This window comes from Ranitomeya imitator, chromosome 9 (assembly GCF_032444005.1).
Source record: "Ranitomeya imitator isolate aRanImi1 chromosome 9, aRanImi1.pri, whole genome shotgun sequence".
Classification (NCBI taxonomy): domain Eukaryota; kingdom Metazoa; phylum Chordata; class Amphibia; order Anura; family Dendrobatidae; genus Ranitomeya; species Ranitomeya imitator.
This window is the reverse complement of record NC_091290.1, coordinates 74,450,968-74,471,807: the sequence shown is the minus strand read 5'-3', so window position 1 is coordinate 74,471,807 and position 20,840 is coordinate 74,450,968. Positions and strand designations below refer to the sequence as shown.

General features: G+C 37.1%; 22 non-coding genes across 22 annotated transcripts; all 22 read right to left on the bottom strand.

Annotated features, from left to right (window-relative positions):
* Positions 1 to 635: 635 nt before the first annotated feature.
* On the bottom strand, positions 636 to 717 carry TRNAS-AGA (transfer RNA serine (anticodon AGA)). The gene has a single exon. It is a non-coding gene; the product is annotated as a tRNA-Ser (tRNA).
* Positions 718 to 1,674: 957 nt separating this feature from the next.
* Positions 1,675 to 1,746, bottom strand: TRNAQ-CUG (transfer RNA glutamine (anticodon CUG)). Its single transcript has one exon. It is a non-coding gene; the product is annotated as a tRNA-Gln (tRNA).
* Positions 1,747 to 2,401: 655 nt separating this feature from the next.
* TRNAS-AGA (transfer RNA serine (anticodon AGA)) lies at positions 2,402 to 2,483 on the bottom strand. Its single transcript has one exon. It is a non-coding gene; the product is annotated as a tRNA-Ser (tRNA).
* A 956-nt stretch (positions 2,484 to 3,439) lies between these two features.
* TRNAQ-UUG (transfer RNA glutamine (anticodon UUG)) lies at positions 3,440 to 3,511 on the bottom strand. Its single transcript has one exon. It is a non-coding gene; the product is annotated as a tRNA-Gln (tRNA).
* A 655-nt stretch (positions 3,512 to 4,166) lies between these two features.
* TRNAS-AGA (transfer RNA serine (anticodon AGA)) lies at positions 4,167 to 4,248 on the bottom strand. Its single transcript has one exon. It is a non-coding gene; the product is annotated as a tRNA-Ser (tRNA).
* Positions 4,249 to 5,205: 957 nt separating this feature from the next.
* Positions 5,206 to 5,277, bottom strand: TRNAQ-UUG (transfer RNA glutamine (anticodon UUG)). Its single transcript has one exon. It is a non-coding gene; the product is annotated as a tRNA-Gln (tRNA).
* Positions 5,278 to 5,932: 655 nt separating this feature from the next.
* TRNAS-AGA (transfer RNA serine (anticodon AGA)) lies at positions 5,933 to 6,014 on the bottom strand. Its single transcript has one exon. It is a non-coding gene; the product is annotated as a tRNA-Ser (tRNA).
* A 957-nt stretch (positions 6,015 to 6,971) lies between these two features.
* On the bottom strand, positions 6,972 to 7,043 carry TRNAQ-CUG (transfer RNA glutamine (anticodon CUG)). The gene has a single exon. It is a non-coding gene; the product is annotated as a tRNA-Gln (tRNA).
* Positions 7,044 to 7,698: 655 nt separating this feature from the next.
* On the bottom strand, positions 7,699 to 7,780 carry TRNAS-AGA (transfer RNA serine (anticodon AGA)). Its single transcript has one exon. It is a non-coding gene; the product is annotated as a tRNA-Ser (tRNA).
* Positions 7,781 to 8,736: 956 nt separating this feature from the next.
* On the bottom strand, positions 8,737 to 8,808 carry TRNAQ-UUG (transfer RNA glutamine (anticodon UUG)). The gene has a single exon. It is a non-coding gene; the product is annotated as a tRNA-Gln (tRNA).
* A 655-nt stretch (positions 8,809 to 9,463) lies between these two features.
* Positions 9,464 to 9,545, bottom strand: TRNAS-AGA (transfer RNA serine (anticodon AGA)). The gene has a single exon. It is a non-coding gene; the product is annotated as a tRNA-Ser (tRNA).
* Positions 9,546 to 10,502: 957 nt separating this feature from the next.
* TRNAQ-UUG (transfer RNA glutamine (anticodon UUG)) lies at positions 10,503 to 10,574 on the bottom strand. The gene has a single exon. It is a non-coding gene; the product is annotated as a tRNA-Gln (tRNA).
* Positions 10,575 to 11,229: 655 nt separating this feature from the next.
* On the bottom strand, positions 11,230 to 11,311 carry TRNAS-AGA (transfer RNA serine (anticodon AGA)). Its single transcript has one exon. It is a non-coding gene; the product is annotated as a tRNA-Ser (tRNA).
* Positions 11,312 to 12,268: 957 nt separating this feature from the next.
* On the bottom strand, positions 12,269 to 12,340 carry TRNAQ-CUG (transfer RNA glutamine (anticodon CUG)). The gene has a single exon. It is a non-coding gene; the product is annotated as a tRNA-Gln (tRNA).
* A 655-nt stretch (positions 12,341 to 12,995) lies between these two features.
* On the bottom strand, positions 12,996 to 13,077 carry TRNAS-AGA (transfer RNA serine (anticodon AGA)). Its single transcript has one exon. It is a non-coding gene; the product is annotated as a tRNA-Ser (tRNA).
* A 956-nt stretch (positions 13,078 to 14,033) lies between these two features.
* On the bottom strand, positions 14,034 to 14,105 carry TRNAQ-UUG (transfer RNA glutamine (anticodon UUG)). Its single transcript has one exon. It is a non-coding gene; the product is annotated as a tRNA-Gln (tRNA).
* Positions 14,106 to 14,760: 655 nt separating this feature from the next.
* TRNAS-AGA (transfer RNA serine (anticodon AGA)) lies at positions 14,761 to 14,842 on the bottom strand. Its single transcript has one exon. It is a non-coding gene; the product is annotated as a tRNA-Ser (tRNA).
* Positions 14,843 to 15,799: 957 nt separating this feature from the next.
* Positions 15,800 to 15,871, bottom strand: TRNAQ-UUG (transfer RNA glutamine (anticodon UUG)). Its single transcript has one exon. It is a non-coding gene; the product is annotated as a tRNA-Gln (tRNA).
* Positions 15,872 to 16,527: 656 nt separating this feature from the next.
* Positions 16,528 to 16,609, bottom strand: TRNAS-AGA (transfer RNA serine (anticodon AGA)). Its single transcript has one exon. It is a non-coding gene; the product is annotated as a tRNA-Ser (tRNA).
* A 957-nt stretch (positions 16,610 to 17,566) lies between these two features.
* TRNAQ-CUG (transfer RNA glutamine (anticodon CUG)) lies at positions 17,567 to 17,638 on the bottom strand. The gene has a single exon. It is a non-coding gene; the product is annotated as a tRNA-Gln (tRNA).
* Positions 17,639 to 19,356: 1,718 nt separating this feature from the next.
* On the bottom strand, positions 19,357 to 19,428 carry TRNAQ-CUG (transfer RNA glutamine (anticodon CUG)). The gene has a single exon. It is a non-coding gene; the product is annotated as a tRNA-Gln (tRNA).
* Positions 19,429 to 20,090: 662 nt separating this feature from the next.
* TRNAS-AGA (transfer RNA serine (anticodon AGA)) lies at positions 20,091 to 20,172 on the bottom strand. Its single transcript has one exon. It is a non-coding gene; the product is annotated as a tRNA-Ser (tRNA).
* Between the last annotated feature and the right edge of the window lie 668 nt (positions 20,173 to 20,840).

The window sequence follows — 20,840 nt, the reverse complement described above, 5'->3', positions numbered from 1 at the left end:
TGCAGTTTTTGTGCTAAAAAGCACATTTGAACTCATGAATGAAGGTGAATACAGGCTCTAAAGCTGTAGTGCAAATCTACAATTAATACACAATGGTAAATTAATATCTCCTAAACTTTTATTCCACAAGTGTGCCAAGGGTTCCATGATATCTCAACAAGGACAGTTTTAAATGTGGATGAAAAGTGGCTAGTAAATAGAGTGCTGGATCTGTTACTTGGAAACAGGGTAAGAAAAAAAATAATTGCAAAACTTATACTGTTAGAAAGCTGTTCATCCAGAAGTGGCTAAAAAATTTTCATTGTGTGGTAAAAAGTTTATTCTAAGAGATAATTCAAGGTTGTTGCAAATCAAAGTGCATGTCCCAGTACATCTGCCACAGCAGTGGTCTGTGACTGCTAGACAAAAGAGGGAGAAGCACCACTTACCTGGTGGCACTCATGGCGCTTCTTTTAATTAGTGGCTTGACGCACGTGGGATGCAGCGTCAGATCGGCTTATAGAAAATACATCCAAAAATCAAGTCAGTCTGGTTCTGGAAACCCTGTCTAAAGTTTGCATATCACCTTCATGTGTGAAGGACACACGCAAATTTATCTTCTCAGGTAATCAGACAAAAAATTATAGGAACATATTCGTAGTCGGCAGGATTTGAACCTGCGCGGGGAAACCCCAATGGATTTCTAGTCCATCGCCTTAACCACTCGGCCACGACTACTCAGACATTGACCATTGATGAGTTTCACACACCTTTTCTTATAGCACCATGATCAAGAGCAGTGATTATCATATTGGAAAACATCTCAGAAAATGGAAACAAAATTCCAGGTACCAGTAAAATATAAAAATCTGATTTAAAGTCATCTTCAATGGGAATCATGTACAGTTTAAGACTTTTACCTCTTTATAAGGCGGATTTTCAGTGGGTCCACTCCAAAATCATCCTGAAAATTACTCTGAAAATGCTGAAAACACTGAACAAATTAGTTTCCATGTAAAAAAGACTTGCTGTTCATATGATCAGGCTTTTGGGTGTCTTTTAACCACATCAAGTTTCCAAAAATGCCAAGCGGTTAACTAAAATAAGCATATCATTCTTCAGGTGTTTTTCATTTCGAATAGCTCCATACTTATAATACAATTTAATGGCAAGGTTAGAAAAACTCCTTCAAGGTTCCTGAGTGACTTTTAGTGCGTTTTGTGAGCTACAAAGAAGCGCCACAAAAATAGACTCAAAAGGTTCCCAAAATAATTTTATAAAAATACCACCAAAAATGTTTGCAAACTGCTTTAGGAAATTCTGAAAAACAAAAGAAAAGATGATTCAGGAAGAAAACGCCAACAATTCCTAAAGCCATTTCAGCTTAAAATCCTTGTCAGTTTAATACACCTGGAAAAAGTGTTATGTGACCATTGACATAAATCATAGGGTATGGTTGCTTTGTGTGACACAATTCGTAAGAGTGTTGTATCTTAAAGTCAATTTTAAGTTTCGGTAATCCTGCTTCATAGGTGGATTTGGCCATACAACTCAAAGTGATCACTCCATGGATGTTTGGAACATTCAAATCTTTTATTCGCATGTTGATTTTAACTCTCTTTTTATGTTAAAACTTGGGCACAGGAGAACTCAGTGTAAGCTGAAAAACTGAAACATATGTACAAAGAGCTGCCCAGGTTCCACTGAGATTTGAACTCAGATCGCTGGATTCAGAGTCCAGAGTGCTAACCATTACACCATGGAACCACATGAAAAAACACCTGGCTGCAGTTTTTGTGCTAAAAAGCACATTTGAACTCATGAATGAAGGTGAATACAGGCTCTAAAGCTGTAGTGCAAATCTACAATTAATGCACAATGGTAAATTAATATCTCCTAAACTTTTATTCCACAAGTGTGCCAAGGGTTCCATGATATCTCAACAAGGACAGTTTTAAATGTTGATGAAAAGTGGCTAGTAAATAGAGTGCTGGATCTGTTACTTGGAAACAGGGTAAGAAAAAAAAATAATTGCAAAACTTATACTGTTAGAAAGCTGTTCATCCAGAAGTGGCAAAAAAATTTTCATTGTGTGGTAAAAAGTTTATTCCAAGAGATAATTCAAGGTTGTTGCAAATCAAAGTGCATGTCCCAGTACTTCTGCCACAGCAGTGGTCTGTGACTGTTAGACAAAAGAGGTAGAAGCACCACTTACCTGGTGGCACTCATGGCGCTTCTTTTAATTAGTGGCTTGACGCACGTGGGATGCAGCGTCAGATCGGCTTATAGAAAATACATCCAAAAATCAAGTCAGTCTGGTTCTAGAAACCTTGTCTAAAGTTTGCATATCACCTTCATGTGTGAAGGACACACGCAAATTTATCTTCTCAGGTAATCAGACAAAAAATTGTAGGAACATATTCGTAGTCGGCAGGATTTGAACCTGCGCGGGGAAACCCCAATGGATTTCTAGTCCATCGCCTTAACCACTCGGCCACGACTACTCAGACATTGACCATTGATGAGTTTCACACACCTTTTCTTATAGCACCATGATCAAGAGCAGTGATTATCATATTGGAAAACATCTCAGAAAATGGAAACAAAATTCCAGGTACCAGTAAAATATAAAAATCTGATTTAAAGTCATCTTCAATGGGAATCATGTACAGTTTAAGACTTTTACCTCTTTATAAGGCGGATTTTCAGTGGGTCCACTCCAAAATCATCCTGAAAATTACTCTGAAAATGCTGAAAACACTGAACAAATTAGTTTCCATGTAAAAAAGACTTGCTGTTCATATGATCAGGCTTTTGGGTGTCTTTTAACCACATCAAGTTTCCAAAAATGCCAAGCGGTTAACTAAAATAAGCATATCATTCTTCAGGTGTTTTTCATTTCGAATAGCTCCATACTTATAATACAATTTAATGGCAAGGTTAGAAAAACTCCTTCAAGGTTCCTGAGTGACTTTTAGTGCGTTTTGTGAGCTACAAAGAAGCGCCACAAAAATAGACTCAAAAGGTTCCCAAAATAATTTTATAAAAATACCACCAAAAATGTTTGCAAACTGCTTTAGGAAATTCTGAAAAACAAAAGAAAAGATGATTCAGGAAGAAAACGCCAACAATTCCTGAAGCCATTTCAGCTTAAAATCCTTGTCAGTTTAATACACCTGGAAAAAGTGTTATGTGAACATTGACATAAATCATAGGGTATGGTTGCTGTGTGTGACACAATTTGTAAGAGTGTTGTATCTTAAAGTCAATTTTAAGTTTCGGTAATCCTGCTTCATAGGTGGATTTGGCCATACAACTCAAAGTGATCACTCCATGGATGTTTGGAACATTCAAATCTTTTTTTGGCATGTTGATTTTAACTCTCTTTTTATGTTAAACTTGGGCACAGGAGAACTCAGTGTAAGCGGAAAAACTGAAACATATGTACAAAGAGCCGCCCAGGTTCCACTGAGGTTTGAACTCAGATCGCTGGATTCAAAGTCCAGAGTGCTAACCATTACACCATGGAACCACACAAAAAAAATACATGGCTGCAGTTTTTGTGCTAAAAAGCACATTTGAACTCATGAATGAAGGTGAATACAGGCTCTAAAGCTGTAGTGCAAATCTACAATTAATACACAATGGTAAATTAATATCTCCTAAACTTTTATTCCACAAGTGTGCCAAGGGTTCCATGATATCTCAACAAGGACAGTTTTAAATGTGGATGAAAAGTGGCTAGTAAATAGAGTGCTGGATCTGTTACTTGGAAACAGGGTAAGAAAAAAAATAATTGCAAAACTTATACTGTTAGAAAGCTGTTCATCCAGAAGTGGCTAAAAAATTTTCATTGTGTGGTAAAAAGTTTATTCCAAGAGATAATTCAAGGTTGTTGCAAATCAAAGTGCATGTCCCAGTACATCTGCCACAGCAGTGGTCTGTGACTGCTAGACAAAAGAGGGAGAAGCACCACTTACCTGGTGGCACTCATGGCGCTTCTTTTAATTAGTGGCTTGACGCACGTGGGATGCAGCGTCAGATCGGCTTATAGAAAATACATCCAAAAATCAAGTCAGTCTGGTTCTGGAAACCCTGTCTAAAGTTTGCATATCACCTTCATGTGTGAAGGACACACGCAAATTTATCTTCTCAGGTAATCAGACAAAAAATTATAGGAATATATTCGTAGTCGGCAGGATTTGAACCTGCGCAGGGAAACGCCAATGGATTTCTAGCCCATCGCCTTAACCACTCGGCCACGACTACTCAGACATTGACCATTGATGAGTTTCACACACCTTTTCTTATAGCACCATGATCAAGAGCAGTGATTATCATATTGGAAAACATCTCAGAAAATGGAAACAAAATTCCAGGTACCAGTAAAATATAAAAATCTGATTTAAAGTCATCATCAATGGGAATCATGTACAGTTTAAGACTTTTACCTCTTTATAAGGCGGATTTTCAGTGGGTCCACTCCAAAATCATCCTGAAAATTACTCTGAAAATGCTGAAAACACTGAACAAATTAGTTTCCATGTAAAAAAGACTTGCTGTTCATATGATCAGGCTTTTGGGTGTCTTTTAACCACATCAAGTTTCCAAAAATGCCAAGCGGTTAACTAAAATAAGCATATCATTCTTCAGGTGTTTTTCATTTCGAATAGCTCCATACTTATAATACAATTTAATGGCAAGGTTAGAAAAACTCCTTCAAGGTTCCTGAGTGACTTTTAGTGCGTTTTGTGAGCTACAAAGAAGCGCCACAAAAATAGACTCAAAAGGTTCCCAAAATAACTTTATAAAAATACCACCAAAAATGTTTGCAAACTGCTTTAGGAAATTCTAAAAAACAAAAGAAAAGATGATTCAGGAAGAAAACGCCAACAATTCCTGAAGCCATTTCAGCTTAAAATCCTTGTCAGTTTAATACACCTGGAAAAAGTGTTATGTGAACATTGACATAAATCATAGGGTATGGTTGCTGTGTGTGACACAATTTGTAAGAGTGTTGTATCTTAAAGTCAATTTTAAGTTTCGGTAATCCTGCTTCATAGGTGGATTTGGCCATACAACTCAAAGTGATCACTCCATGGATGTTTGGAACATTCAAATCTTTTTTTGGCATGTTGATTTTATCTCTCTTTTTATGTTAAAATTTGGGCACAGGAGAACTCAATGTAAGCGGAAAAACTGAAACTTATGTACAAAGAGCTGCCCAGGTTCCACTGAGGCTTGAACTCAGATCGCTGGATTCAAAGTCCAGAGTGCTAACCATTACACCATGGAACCACACAAAAAAAATACATGGCTGCAGTTTTTGTGCTAAAAAGCACATTTGAACTCATGAATAAAGGTGAATACAGGCTCTAAAGCTGTAGTGCAAATCTACAATTAATACACAATGGTAAATTAATATCTCCTAAACTTTTATTCCACAAGTGTGCCAAGGGTTCCATGATATCTCAACAAGGACAGTTTTAAATGTGGATGAAAAGTGGCTAGTAAATAGAGTGCTGGATCTGTTACTTGGAAACAGGGTAAGAAAAAAAATAATTGCAAAACTTATACTGTTAGAAAGCTGTTCATCCAGAAGTGGCTAAAAAATTTTCATTGTGTGGTAAAAAGTTTATTCTAAGAGAAAATTCAAGGTTGTTGCAAATCAAAGTGCATGTCCCAGTACATCTGCCACAGCAGTGGTCTGTGACTGCTAGACAAAAGAGGGAGAAGCACCACTTACCTGGTGGCACTCATGGCGCTTCTTTTAATTAGTGGCTTGACGCACATGGGATGCAGCGTCAGATCGGCTTATAGAAAATACATCCAAAAATCAAGTCAGTCTGGCTCTGGAAACCCTGTCTAAAGTTTGCATATCACCTTCATGTGTGAAGGACACACGCAAATTTATCTTCTCAGGTAATCAGACAAAAAATTATAGGAACATATTCGTAGTCGGTAGGATTTGAACCTGCGCGGGGAAACCCCAATGGATTTCTAGTCCATCGCCTTAACCACTCGGCCACGACTACTCAGACATTGACCATTGATGAGTTTCACACACCTTTTCTTATAGCACCATGATCAAGAGCAGTGATTATCATATTGGAAAACATCTCAGAAAATGGAAACAAAATTCCAGGTACCAGTAAAATATAAAAATCTGATTTAAAGTCATCTTCAATGGGAATCATGTACAGTTTAAGACTTTTACCTCTTTATAAGGCGGATTTTCAGTGGGTCCACTCCAAAATCATCCTGAAAATTACTCTGAAAATGCTGAAAACACTGAACAAATTAGTTTCCATGTAAAAAAGACTTGCTGTTCATATGATCAGGCTTTTGGGTGTCTTTTAACCACATCAAGTTTCCAAAAATGCCAAGCGGTTAACTAAAATAAGCATATCATTCTTCAGGTGTTTTTCATTTCGAATAGCTCCATACTTATAATACAATTTAATGGCAAGGTTAGAAAAACTCCTTCAAGGTTCCTGAGTGACTTTTAGTGCGTTTTGTGAGCTACAAAGAAGCGCCACAAAAATAGACTCAAAAGGTTCCCAAAATAATTTTATAAAAATACCACCAAAAATGTTTGCAAACTGCTTTAGGAAATTCTGAAAAACAAAAGAAAAGATGATTCAGGAAGAAAACGCCAACAATTCCTAAAGCCATTTCAGCTTAAAATCCTTGTCAGTTTAATACACCTGGAAAAAGTGTTATGTGACCATTGACATAAATCATAGGGTATGGTTGCTTTGTGTGACACAATTCGTAAGAGTGTTGTATCTTAAAGTCAATTTTAAGTTTCGGTAATCCTGCTTCATAGGTGGATTTGGCCATACAACTCAAAGTGATCACTCCATGGATGTTTGGAACATTCAAATCTTTTATTCGCATGTTGATTTTAACTCTCTTTTTATGTTAAAACTTGGGCACAGGAGAACTCAGTGTAAGCTGAAAAACTGAAACATATGTACAAAGAGCTGCCCAGGTTCCACTGAGATTTGAACTCAGATCGCTGGATTCAGAGTCCAGAGTGCTAACCATTACACCATGGAACCACATGAAAAAACACCTGGCTGCAGTTTTTGTGCTAAAAAGCACATTTGAACTCATGAATGAAGGTGAATACAGGCTCTAAAGCTGTAGTGCAAATCTACAATTAATGCACAATGGTAAATTAATATCTCCTAAACTTTTATTCCACAAGTGTGCCAAGGGTTCCATGATATCTCAACAAGGACAGTTTTAAATGTTGATGAAAAGTGGCTAGTAAATAGAGTGCTGGATCTGTTACTTGGAAACAGGGTAAGAAAAAAAAATAATTGCAAAACTTATACTGTTAGAAAGCTGTTCATCCAGAAGTGGCAAAAAAATTTTCATTGTGTGGTAAAAAGTTTATTCCAAGAGATAATTCAAGGTTGTTGCAAATCAAAGTGCATGTCCCAGTACTTCTGCCACAGCAGTGGTCTGTGACTGTTAGACAAAAGAGGTAGAAGCACCACTTACCTGGTGGCACTCATGGCGCTTCTTTTAATTAGTGGCTTGACGCACGTGGGATGCAGCGTCAGATCGGCTTATAGAAAATACATCCAAAAATCAAGTCAGTCTGGTTCTAGAAACCTTGTCTAAAGTTTGCATATCACCTTCATGTGTGAAGGACACACGCAAATTTATCTTCTCAGGTAATCAGACAAAAAATTGTAGGAACATATTCGTAGTCGGCAGGATTTGAACCTGCGCGGGGAAACCCCAATGGATTTCTAGTCCATCGCCTTAACCACTCGGCCACGACTACTCAGACATTGACCATTGATGAGTTTCACACACCTTTTCTTATAGCACCATGATCAAGAGCAGTGATTATCATATTGGAAAACATCTCAGAAAATGGAAACAAAATTCCAGGTACCAGTAAAATATAAAAATCTGATTTAAAGTCATCTTCAATGGGAATCATGTACAGTTTAAGACTTTTACCTCTTTATAAGGCGGATTTTCAGTGGGTCCACTCCAAAATCATCCTGAAAATTACTCTGAAAATGCTGAAAACACTGAACAAATTAGTTTCCATGTAAAAAAGACTTGCTGTTCATATGATCAGGCTTTTGGGTGTCTTTTAACCACATCAAGTTTCCAAAAATGCCAAGCGGTTAACTAAAATAAGCATATCATTCTTCAGGTGTTTTTCATTTCGAATAGCTCCATACTTATAATACAATTTAATGGCAAGGTTAGAAAAACTCCTTCAAGGTTCCTGAGTGACTTTTAGTGCGTTTTGTGAGCTACAAAGAAGCGCCACAAAAATAGACTCAAAAGGTTCCCAAAATAATTTTATAAAAATACCACCAAAAATGTTTGCAAACTGCTTTAGGAAATTCTGAAAAACAAAAGAAAAGATGATTCAGGAAGAAAACGCCAACAATTCCTGAAGCCATTTCAGCTTAAAATCCTTGTCAGTTTAATACACCTGGAAAAAGTGTTATGTGAACATTGACATAAATCATAGGGTATGGTTGCTGTGTGTGACACAATTTGTAAGAGTGTTGTATCTTAAAGTCAATTTTAAGTTTCGGTAATCCTGCTTCATAGGTGGATTTGGCCATACAACTCAAAGTGATCACTCCATGGATGTTTGGAACATTCAAATCTTTTTTTGGCATGTTGATTTTAACTCTCTTTTTATGTTAAACTTGGGCACAGGAGAACTCAGTGTAAGCGGAAAAACTGAAACATATGTACAAAGAGCCGCCCAGGTTCCACTGAGGTTTGAACTCAGATCGCTGGATTCAAAGTCCAGAGTGCTAACCATTACACCATGGAACCACACAAAAAAAATACATGGCTGCAGTTTTTGTGCTAAAAAGCACATTTGAACTCATGAATGAAGGTGAATACAGGCTCTAAAGCTGTAGTGCAAATCTACAATTAATACACAATGGTAAATTAATATCTCCTAAACTTTTATTCCACAAGTGTGCCAAGGGTTCCATGATATCTCAACAAGGACAGTTTTAAATGTGGATGAAAAGTGGCTAGTAAATAGAGTGCTGGATCTGTTACTTGGAAACAGGGTAAGAAAAAAAATAATTGCAAAACTTATACTGTTAGAAAGCTGTTCATCCAGAAGTGGCTAAAAAATTTTCATTGTGTGGTAAAAAGTTTATTCCAAGAGATAATTCAAGGTTGTTGCAAATCAAAGTGCATGTCCCAGTACATCTGCCACAGCAGTGGTCTGTGACTGCTAGACAAAAGAGGGAGAAGCACCACTTACCTGGTGGCACTCATGGCGCTTCTTTTAATTAGTGGCTTGACGCACGTGGGATGCAGCGTCAGATCGGCTTATAGAAAATACATCCAAAAATCAAGTCAGTCTGGTTCTGGAAACCCTGTCTAAAGTTTGCATATCACCTTCATGTGTGAAGGACACACGCAAATTTATCTTCTCAGGTAATCAGACAAAAAATTATAGGAATATATTCGTAGTCGGCAGGATTTGAACCTGCGCAGGGAAACGCCAATGGATTTCTAGCCCATCGCCTTAACCACTCGGCCACGACTACTCAGACATTGACCATTGATGAGTTTCACACACCTTTTCTTATAGCACCATGATCAAGAGCAGTGATTATCATATTGGAAAACATCTCAGAAAATGGAAACAAAATTCCAGGTACCAGTAAAATATAAAAATCTGATTTAAAGTCATCATCAATGGGAATCATGTACAGTTTAAGACTTTTACCTCTTTATAAGGCGGATTTTCAGTGGGTCCACTCCAAAATCATCCTGAAAATTACTCTGAAAATGCTGAAAACACTGAACAAATTAGTTTCCATGTAAAAAAGACTTGCTGTTCATATGATCAGGCTTTTGGGTGTCTTTTAACCACATCAAGTTTCCAAAAATGCCAAGCGGTTAACTAAAATAAGCATATCATTCTTCAGGTGTTTTTCATTTCGAATAGCTCCATACTTATAATACAATTTAATGGCAAGGTTAGAAAAACTCCTTCAAGGTTCCTGAGTGACTTTTAGTGCGTTTTGTGAGCTACAAAGAAGCGCCACAAAAATAGACTCAAAAGGTTCCCAAAATAACTTTATAAAAATACCACCAAAAATGTTTGCAAACTGCTTTAGGAAATTCTAAAAAACAAAAGAAAAGATGATTCAGGAAGAAAACGCCAACAATTCCTGAAGCCATTTCAGCTTAAAATCCTTGTCAGTTTAATACACCTGGAAAAAGTGTTATGTGAACATTGACATAAATCATAGGGTATGGTTGCTGTGTGTGACACAATTTGTAAGAGTGTTGTATCTTAAAGTCAATTTTAAGTTTCGGTAATCCTGCTTCATAGGTGGATTTGGCCATACAACTCAAAGTGATCACTCCATGGATGTTTGGAACATTCAAATCTTTTTTTGGCATGTTGATTTTATCTCTCTTTTTATGTTAAAATTTGGGCACAGGAGAACTCAATGTAAGCGGAAAAACTGAAACTTATGTACAAAGAGCTGCCCAGGTTCCACTGAGGCTTGAACTCAGATCGCTGGATTCAAAGTCCAGAGTGCTAACCATTACACCATGGAACCACACAAAAAAAATACATGGCTGCAGTTTTTGTGCTAAAAAGCACATTTGAACTCATGAATAAAGGTGAATACAGGCTCTAAAGCTGTAGTGCAAATCTACAATTAATACACAATGGTAAATTAATATCTCCTAAACTTTTATTCCACAAGTGTGCCAAGGGTTCCATGATATCTCAACAAGGACAGTTTTAAATGTGGATGAAAAGTGGCTAGTAAATAGAGTGCTGGATCTGTTACTTGGAAACAGGGTAAGAAAAAAAATAATTGCAAAACTTATACTGTTAGAAAGCTGTTCATCCAGAAGTGGCTAAAAAATTTTCATTGTGTGGTAAAAAGTTTATTCTAAGAGAAAATTCAAGGTTGTTGCAAATCAAAGTGCATGTCCCAGTACATCTGCCACAGCAGTGGTCTGTGACTGCTAGACAAAAGAGGGAGAAGCACCACTTACCTGGTGGCACTCATGGCGCTTCTTTTAATTAGTGGCTTGACGCACATGGGATGCAGCGTCAGATCGGCTTATAGAAAATACATCCAAAAATCAAGTCAGTCTGGCTCTGGAAACCCTGTCTAAAGTTTGCATATCACCTTCATGTGTGAAGGACACACGCAAATTTATCTTCTCAGGTAATCAGACAAAAAATTATAGGAACATATTCGTAGTCGGTAGGATTTGAACCTGCGCGGGGAAACCCCAATGGATTTCTAGTCCATCGCCTTAACCACTCGGCCACGACTACTCAGACATTGACCATTGATGAGTTTCACACACCTTTTCTTATAGCACCATGATCAAGAGCAGTGATTATCATATTGGAAAACATCTCAGAAAATGGAAACAAAATTCCAGGTACCAGTAAAATATAAAAATCTGATTTAAAGTCATCTTCAATGGGAATCATGTACAGTTTAAGACTTTTACCTCTTTATAAGGCGGATTTTCAGTGGGTCCACTCCAAAATCATCCTGAAAATTACTCTGAAAATGCTGAAAACACTGAACAAATTAGTTTCCATGTAAAAAAGACTTGCTGTTCATATGATCAGGCTTTTGGGTGTCTTTTAACCACATCAAGTTTCCAAAAATGCCAAGCGGTTAACTAAAATAAGCATATCATTCTTCAGGTGTTTTTCATTTCGAATAGCTCCATACTTATAATACAATTTAATGGCAAGGTTAGAAAAACTCCTTCAAGGTTCCTGAGTGACTTTTAGTGCGTTTTGTGAGCTACAAAGAAGCGCCACAAAAATAGACTCAAAAGGTTCCCAAAATAATTTTATAAAAATACCACCAAAAATGTTTGCAAACTGCTTTAGGAAATTCTGAAAAACAAAAGAAAAGATGATTCAGGAAGAAAACGCCAACAATTCCTAAAGCCATTTCAGCTTAAAATCCTTGTCAGTTTAATACACCTGGAAAAAGTGTTATGTGACCATTGACATAAATCATAGGGTATGGTTGCTTTGTGTGACACAATTCGTAAGAGTGTTGTATCTTAAAGTCAATTTTAAGTTTCGGTAATCCTGCTTCATAGGTGGATTTGGCCATACAACTCAAAGTGATCACTCCATGGATGTTTGGAACATTCAAATCTTTTATTCGCATGTTGATTTTAACTCTCTTTTTATGTTAAAACTTGGGCACAGGAGAACTCAGTGTAAGCTGAAAAACTGAAACATATGTACAAAGAGCTGCCCAGGTTCCACTGAGATTTGAACTCAGATCGCTGGATTCAGAGTCCAGAGTGCTAACCATTACACCATGGAACCACATGAAAAAACACCTGGCTGCAGTTTTTGTGCTAAAAAGCACATTTGAACTCATGAATGAAGGTGAATACAGGCTCTAAAGCTGTAGTGCAAATCTACAATTAATGCACAATGGTAAATTAATATCTCCTAAACTTTTATTCCACAAGTGTGCCAAGGGTTCCATGATATCTCAACAAGGACAGTTTTAAATGTTGATGAAAAGTGGCTAGTAAATAGAGTGCTGGATCTGTTACTTGGAAACAGGTTAAGAAAAAAAAATAATTGCAAAACTTATACTGTTAGAAAGCTGTTCATCCAGAAGTGGCAAAAAAATTTTCATTGTGTGGTAAAAAGTTTATTCCAAGAGATAATTCAAGGTTGTTGCAAATCAAAGTGCATGTCCCAGTACTTCTGCCACAGCAGTGGTCTGTGACTGTTAGACAAAAGAGGTAGAAGCACCACTTACCTGGTGGCACTCATGGCGCTTCTTTTAATTAGTGGCTTGACGCACGTGGGATGCAGCGTCAGATCGGCTTATAGAAAATACATCCAAAAATCAAGTCAGTCTGGTTCTAGAAACCGTGTCTAAAGTTTGCATATCACCTTCATGTGTGAAGGACACACGCAAATTTATCTTCTCAGGTAATCAGACAAAAAATTATAGGAACATATTCGTAGTCGGCAGGATTTGAACCTGCGCGGGGAAACCCCAATGGATTTCTAGTCCATCGCCTTAACCACTCGGCCACGACTACTCAGACATTGACCATTGATGAGTTTCACACACCTTTTCTTATAGCACCATGATCAAGAGCAGTGATTATCATATTGGAAAACATCTCAGAAAATGGAAACAAAATTCCAGGTACCAGTAAAATATAAAAATCTGATTTAAAGTCATCTTCAATGGGAATCATGTACAGTTTAAGACTTTTACCTCTTTATAAGGCGGATTTTCAGTGGGTCCACTCCAAAATCATCCTGAAAATTACTCTGAAAATGCTGAAAACACTGAACAAATTAGTTTCCATGTAAAAAAGACTTGCTGTTCATATGATCAGGCTTTTGGGTGTCTTTTAACCACATCAAGTTTCCAAAAATGCCAAGCGGTTAACTAAAATAAGCATATCATTCTTCAGGTGTTTTTCATTTCGAATAGCTCCATACTTATAATACAATTTAATGGCAAGGTTAGAAAAACTCCTTCAAGGTTCCTGAGTGACTTTTAGTGCGTTTTGTGAGCTACAAAGAAGCGCCACAAAAATAGACTCAAAAGGTTCCCAAAATAATTTTATAAAAATACCACCAAAAATGTTTGCAAACTGCTTTAGGAAATTCTGAAAAACAAAAGAAAAGATGATTCAGGAAGAAAACGCCAACAATTCCTGAAGCCATTTCAGCTTAAAATCCTTGTCAGTTTAATACACCTGGAAAAAGTGTTATGTGAACATTGACATAAATCATAGGGTATGGTTGCTGTGTGTGACACAATTTGTAAGAGTGTTGTATCTTAAAGTCAATTTTAAGTTTCGGTAATACTGCTTCATAGGTGGATTTGGCCATACAACTCAAAGTGATCACTCCATGGATGTTTGGAACATTCAAATCTTTTTTTGGCATGTTGATTTTAACTCTCTTTTTATGTTAAACTTGGGCACAGGAGAACTCAGTGTAAGCGGAAAAACTGAAACATATGTACAAAGAGCCGCCCAGGTTCCACTGAGGTTTGAACTCAGATCGCTGGATTCAAAGTCCAGAGTGCTAACCATTACACCATGGAACCACACAAAAAAAATACATGGCTGCAGTTTTTGTGCTAAAAAGCACATTTGAACTCATGAATGAAGGTGAATACAGGCTCTAAAGCTGTAGTGCAAATCTACAATTAATACACAATGGTAAATTAATATCTCCTAAACTTTTATTCCACAAGTGTGCCAAGGGTTCCATGATATCTCAACAAGGACAGTTTTAAATGTGGATGAAAAGTGGCTAGTAAATAGAGTGCTGGATCTGTTACTTGGAAACAGGGTAAGAAAAAAAATAATTGCAAAACTTATACTGTTAGAAAGCTGTTCATCCAGAAGTGGCTAAAAAATTTTCATTGTGTGGTAAAAAGTTTATTCCAAGAGATAATTCAAGGTTGTTGCAAATCAAAGTGCATGTCCCAGTACATCTGCCACAGCAGTGGTCTGTGACTGCTAGACAAAAGAGGGAGAAGCACCACTTACCTGGTGGCACTCATGGCGCTTCTTTTAATTAGTGGCTTGACGCACGTGGGATGCAGCGTCAGATCGGCTTATAGAAAATACATCCAAAAATCAAGTCAGTCTGGTTCCGGAAACCCTGTCTAAAGTTTGCATATCACCTTCATGTGTGAAGGACACACGCAAATTTATCTTCTCAGGTAATCAGACAAAAAATTATAGGAACATATTCGTAGTCGGCAGGATTTGAACCTGCGCAGGGAAACCCCAATGGATTTCTAGTCCATCGCCTTAACCACTCGGCCACGACTACTCAGACATTGACCATTGATGAGTTTCACACACCTTTTCTTATAGCACCATGATCAAGAGCAGTGATTATCATATTGGAAAACATCTCAGAAAATGGAATCAAAATTCCTTGTACCAGTAAAATATAAAAATCTGATTTAAAGTCATCATCAATGGGAATCATGTACAGTTTAAGACTTTTACCTCTTTATAAGGCGGATTTTCAGTGGGTCCACTCCAAAATCATCCTGAAAATTACTCTGAAAATGCTGAAAACACTGAACAAATTAGTTTCCATGTAAAAAAGACTTGCTGTTCATATGATCAGGCTTTTGGGTGTCTTTTAACCACATCAAGTTTCCAAAAATGCCAAGCGGTTAACTAAAATAAGCATATCATTCTTCAGGTGTTTTTCATTTCGAATAGCTCCATACTTATAATACAATTTAATGGCAAGGTTAGAAAAACTCCTTCAAGGTTCCTGAGTGACTTTTAGTGCGTTTTGTGAGCTACAAAGAAGCGCCACAAAAATAGACTCAAAAGGTTCCCAAAATAACTTTATAAAAATACCACCAAAAATGTTTGCAAACTGCTTTAGGAAATTCTAAAAAACAAAAGAAAAGATGATTCAGGAAGAAAACGCCAACAATTCCTGAAGCCATTTCAGCTTAAAATCCTTGTCAGTTTAATACACCTGGAAAAAGTGTTATGTGAACATTGACATAAATCATAGGGTATGGTTGCTGTGTGTGACACAATTTGTAAGAGTATTGTATCTTAAAGTCAATTTTAAGTTTCGGTAATCCTGCTTCATAGGTGGATTTGGCCATACAACTCAAAGTGATCACTCCATGGATGTTTGGAACATTCAAATCTTTTTTTGGCATGTTGATTTTATCTCTCTTTTTATGTTAAAATTTGGGCACAGGAGAACTCAATGTAAGCGGAAAAACTGAAACTTATGTACAAAGAGCTGCCCAGGTTCCACTGAGGCTTGAACTCAGATCGCTGGATTCAAAGTCCAGAGTGCTAACCATTACACCATGGAACCACACAAAAAAAATACATGGCTGCAGTTTTTGTGCTAAAAAGCACATTTGAACTCATGAATGAAGGTGAATACAGGCTCTAAAGCTGTAGTGCAAATCTACAATTAATGCACAATGGTAAATTAATATCTCCTAAACTTTTATTCCACAAGTGTGCCAAGGGTTCCATGATATCTCAACAAGGACAGTTTTAAATGTTGATGAAAAGTGGCTAGTAAATAGAGTGCTGGATCTGTTACTTGGAAACAGGTTAAGAAAAAAAAATAATTGCAAAACTTATACTGTTAGAAAGCTGTTCATCCAGAAGTGGCAAAAAAATTTTCATTGTGTGGTAAAAAGTTTATTCCAAGAGATAATTCAAGGTTGTTGCAAATCAAAGTGCATGTCCCAGTACTTCTGCCACAGCAGTGGTCTGTGACTGTTAGACAAAAGAGGTAGAAGCACCACTTACCTGGTGGCACTCATGGCGCTTCTTTTAATTAGTGGCTTGACGCACGTGGGATGCAGCGTCAGATCGGCTTATAGAAAATACATCCAAAAATCAAGTCAGTCTGGTTCTAGAAACCGTGTCTAAAGTTTGCATATCACCTTCATGTGTGAAGGACACACGCAAATTTATCTTCTCAGGTAATCAGACAAAAAATTATAGGAACATATTCGTAGTCGGCAGGATTTGAACCTGCGCGGGGAAACCCCAATGGATTTCTAGTCCATCGCCTTAACCACTCGGCCACGACTACTCAGACATTGACCATTGATGAGTTTCACACACCTTTTCTTATAGCACCATGATCAAGAGCAGTGATTATCATATTGGAAAACATCTCAGAAAATGGAAACAAAATTCCAGGTACCAGTAAAATATAAAAATCTGATTTAAAGTCATCTTCAATGGGAATCATGTACAGTTTAAGACTTTTACCTCTTTATAAGGCGGATTTTCAGTGGGTCCACTCCAAAATCATCCTGAAAATTACTCTGAAAATGCTGAAAACACTGAACAAATTAGTTTCCATGTAAAAAAGACTTGCTGTTCATATGATCAGGCTTTTGGGTGTCTTTTAACCACATCAAGTTTCCAAAAATGCCAAGCGGTTAACTAAAATAAGCATATCATTCTTCAGGTGTTTTTCATTTCGAATAGCTCCATACTTATAATACAATTTAATGGCAAGGTTAGAAAAACTCCTTCAAGGTTCCTGAGTGACTTTTAGTGCGTTTTGTGAGCTACAAAGAAGCGCCACAAAAATAGACTCAAAAGGTTCCCAAAATAATTTTATAAAAATACCACCAAAAATGTTTGCAAACTGCTTTAGGAAATTCTGAAAAACAAAAGAAAAGATGATTCAGGAAGAAAACGCCAACAATTCCTAAAGCCATTTCAGCTTAAAATCCTTGTCAGTTTAATACACCTGGAAAAAGTGTTATGTGACCATTGACATAAATCATAGGGTATGGTTGCTTTGTGTGACACAATTCGTAAGAGTGTTGTATCTTAAAGTCAATTTTAAGTTTCGGTAATCCTGCTTCATAGGTGGATTTGGCCATACAACTCAAAGTGATCACTCCATGGATGTTTGGAACATTCAAATCTTTTATTCGCATGTTGATTTTAACTCTCTTTTTATGTTAAAACTTGGGCACAGGAGAACTCAGTGTAAGCTGAAAAACTGAAACATATGTACAAAGAGCTGCCCAGGTTCCACTGAGATTTGAACTCAGATCGCTGGATTCAGAGTCCAGAGTGCTAACCATTACACCATGGAACCACATGAAAAAACACCTGGCTGCAGTTTTTGTGCTAAAAAGCACATTTGAACTCATGAATGAAGGTGAACACAGGCTCTAAAGCTGTAGTGCAAATCTACAATTAATACACAATGGTAAATTAATATCTCCTAAACTTTTATTCCACAAGTGTGCCAAGGGTTCCATGATATCTCAACAAGGACAGTTTTAAATGTTGATGAAAAGTGGCTAGTAAATAGAGTGCTGGATCTGTTACTTGGAAACAGGGTAAGAAAAAAAAATAATTGCAAAACTTATACTGTTAGAAAGCTGTTCATCCAGAAGTGGCAAAAAAATTTTCATTGTGTGGTAAAAAGTTTATTCCAAGAGATAATTCAAGGTTGTTGCAAATCAAAGTGCATGTCCCAGTACTTCTGCCACAGCAGTGGTCTGTGACTGTTAGACAAAAGAGGTAGAAGCACCACTTACCTGGTGGCACTCATGGCGCTTCTTTTAATTAGTGGCTTGACGCACGTGGGATGCAGCGTCAGATCGGCTTATAGAAAATACATCCAAAAATCAAGTCAGTCTGGTTCTAGAAACCGTGTCTAAAGTTTGCATATCACCTTCATGTGTGATAAACCAGGACACACGCAAATTTATCTTCTCAGGTAATCAGACAAAAAATTATAGGAACATATTCGTAGTCGGCAGGACAGTATATATACATAACTATATATACTGCGCGAGGAAACCCCAATGGATTTCTAGTCCTTCGCCTTAACCACTCGGCCACGACTACTCAGACATTGACCATTGATGAGTTTCACACACCTTTTCTTATAGCACCATGATCAAGAGCAGTGATTATTCCTTTGGAAAACATCTCAGAAAATAGAAACAAAATTCCAGGTACCAGTAAAATATAAAAATCTGATTTAAAGTCATCATCAATGGGAATCATGTACAGTTTAAGACTTTTACCTCTTTATAAGGCGGATTTTCAGTGGGTCCACTCCAAAATCATCCTGAAAATTACTCTGAAAATGCTGAAAACACTGAACAAATTAGTTTCCACGTAAAAAAGACTTGCTGTTCATATGATCAGGCTTTTGGGTGTCTTTTAACCACATCAAGTTTCCAAAAATGCCAATCGGTTAACTAAAATAAGCATATCATTCTTCAGGTGTTTTTCATTTCGAATAGCTCCATACTTATAATACAATTTAATGGCAAGGTTAGAAAAACTCCTTCAAGGTTCCTGAGTGACTTTTAGTGCGTTTTGTGAGCTACAAAGAAGCGCCACAAAAATAGATTCAAAAGGTTCCCAAAATAATTTTATAAAAATACCACCAAAAATGTTTGCAAACTGCTTTAGGAAATTCTGAAAAACAAAAGAAAAGATGATTCAGGAAGAAAACGCCAACAATTCCTGAAGCCATTTCAGCTTAAAATCCTTGTCAGTTTAATACACCTGGAAAAAGTGTTATGTGAACATTGACATAAATCATAGGGTATGGTTGCTTTGTGTGACACAATTCGTAAGAGTGTTGTATCATAAAGTCAATTTTAAGTTTCGGTAATCCTGCTTCATAGGTGGATTTGGCCATACAACTCAAAGTGATCACTCCATGGATGTTTGGAACATTCAAATCTTTTTTTGGCATGTTGATTTTAACTCTCTTTTTATGTTAAAACTTGGGCACAGGAGAACTCAGTGTAAGCGGAAAAACTGAAACATATGTACAAAGAGCTGCCCAGGTTCCACTGAGATTTGAACTCAGATCGCTGGATTCAGAGTCCAGAGTGCTAACCATTACACCATGGAACCACATGAAAAAACACCTGGCTGCAGTTTTTGTGCTAAAAAGCACATTTGAACTCATGAATGAAGGTGAATACAGGCTCTAAAGCTGTAGTGCAAATCTACAATTAATGCACAATGGTAAATTAATATCTCCTAAACTTTTATTCCACAAGTGTGCCAAGGGTTCCATGATATCTCAACAAGGACAGTTTTAAATGTGGATGAAAAGTGGCTAGTAAATAGAGTGCTGGATCTGTTACTTGGAAACAGGGTAAGAAAAAAAATAATTGCAAAACTTATACTGTTAGAAAGCTGTTCATCCAGAAGTGGCAAAAAAATTTTCATTGTGTGGTAAAAAGTTTATTCCAAGAGATAACTCATGGTTGTTGCAAATCAAAGTGCATGTCCCAGTACATCTGCCACAGCAGTGGTCTGTGACTGCTAGACAAAAGAGGGAGAAGCACCACTTACCTGGTGGCACTCATGGCGCTTCTTTTAATTAGTGGCTTGACACACGTGGAATGCAGCGTCAGATCGGCTTATAAAAAAATACATCCGAAAATCAAGTCAGTCTGGTTCTAGAAACCCTGTCTAAAGTTTGCATATCACCTTCATGTGTGATAAACCAGGACACACGCAAATTTATCTTCTCAGGTAATCAGACAAAAAAACTATAGGAACATATTCATAGTCGGCAGGATTTGAACCTGCGCGGGGAAACCCCAATAGATTTCTAGTCCATCGCCTTAACCACTCGGCCACGACTACTCAGACATTGACTATTGATGAGTTTCACACACCTTTTCTTATAGCACCATGATCAAGAGCAGTGATTATCCCTTTGGAAAACATCTCAGAAAATAGAAACAAAGTTCCAGGTACCAGTAAAATATAAAAATCTGATTTAAAGTCATCATCAATGGGAATCATGTACAGTTTAAGACTTTTACCTCTTTATAAGGCGGATTTTCAGTGGGTCCACTCCAAAATCATCCTGAAAATTACTATGAAAATGCTGAAAACACTGAACAAATTAGTTTCCACGTAAAAAAGACTTGCTGTTCATATGATCAGGCTTTTGGGTGTCTTTTAACCACATCAAGTTTCCAAAAATGCCAAGGGGTTAACTAAAATAAGCATATCATTTTTCAGGTGTTTTTCATTTCGAATAGCTCCATACTTATAATACAATTTAATGGGAAGGTTAGAAAAACTCCTTCAAGGTTCCTGAGTGACTTTTAGTGCGTTTTGTGAGCTACAAAGAAGCGCCACAAAAATAGACTCAAAAGGTTCCCAAAATAATTTTATAAAAATACCACCAAAAATGTTTGCAAACTGCTTTAGGAAATTCTGAAAACAAAAGAAAAGATGATTCAGGAAGAAAACCCAACAATTCCTGAAGCCATTTCAGCTTAAAATCCTTGTCAGTTTAATAC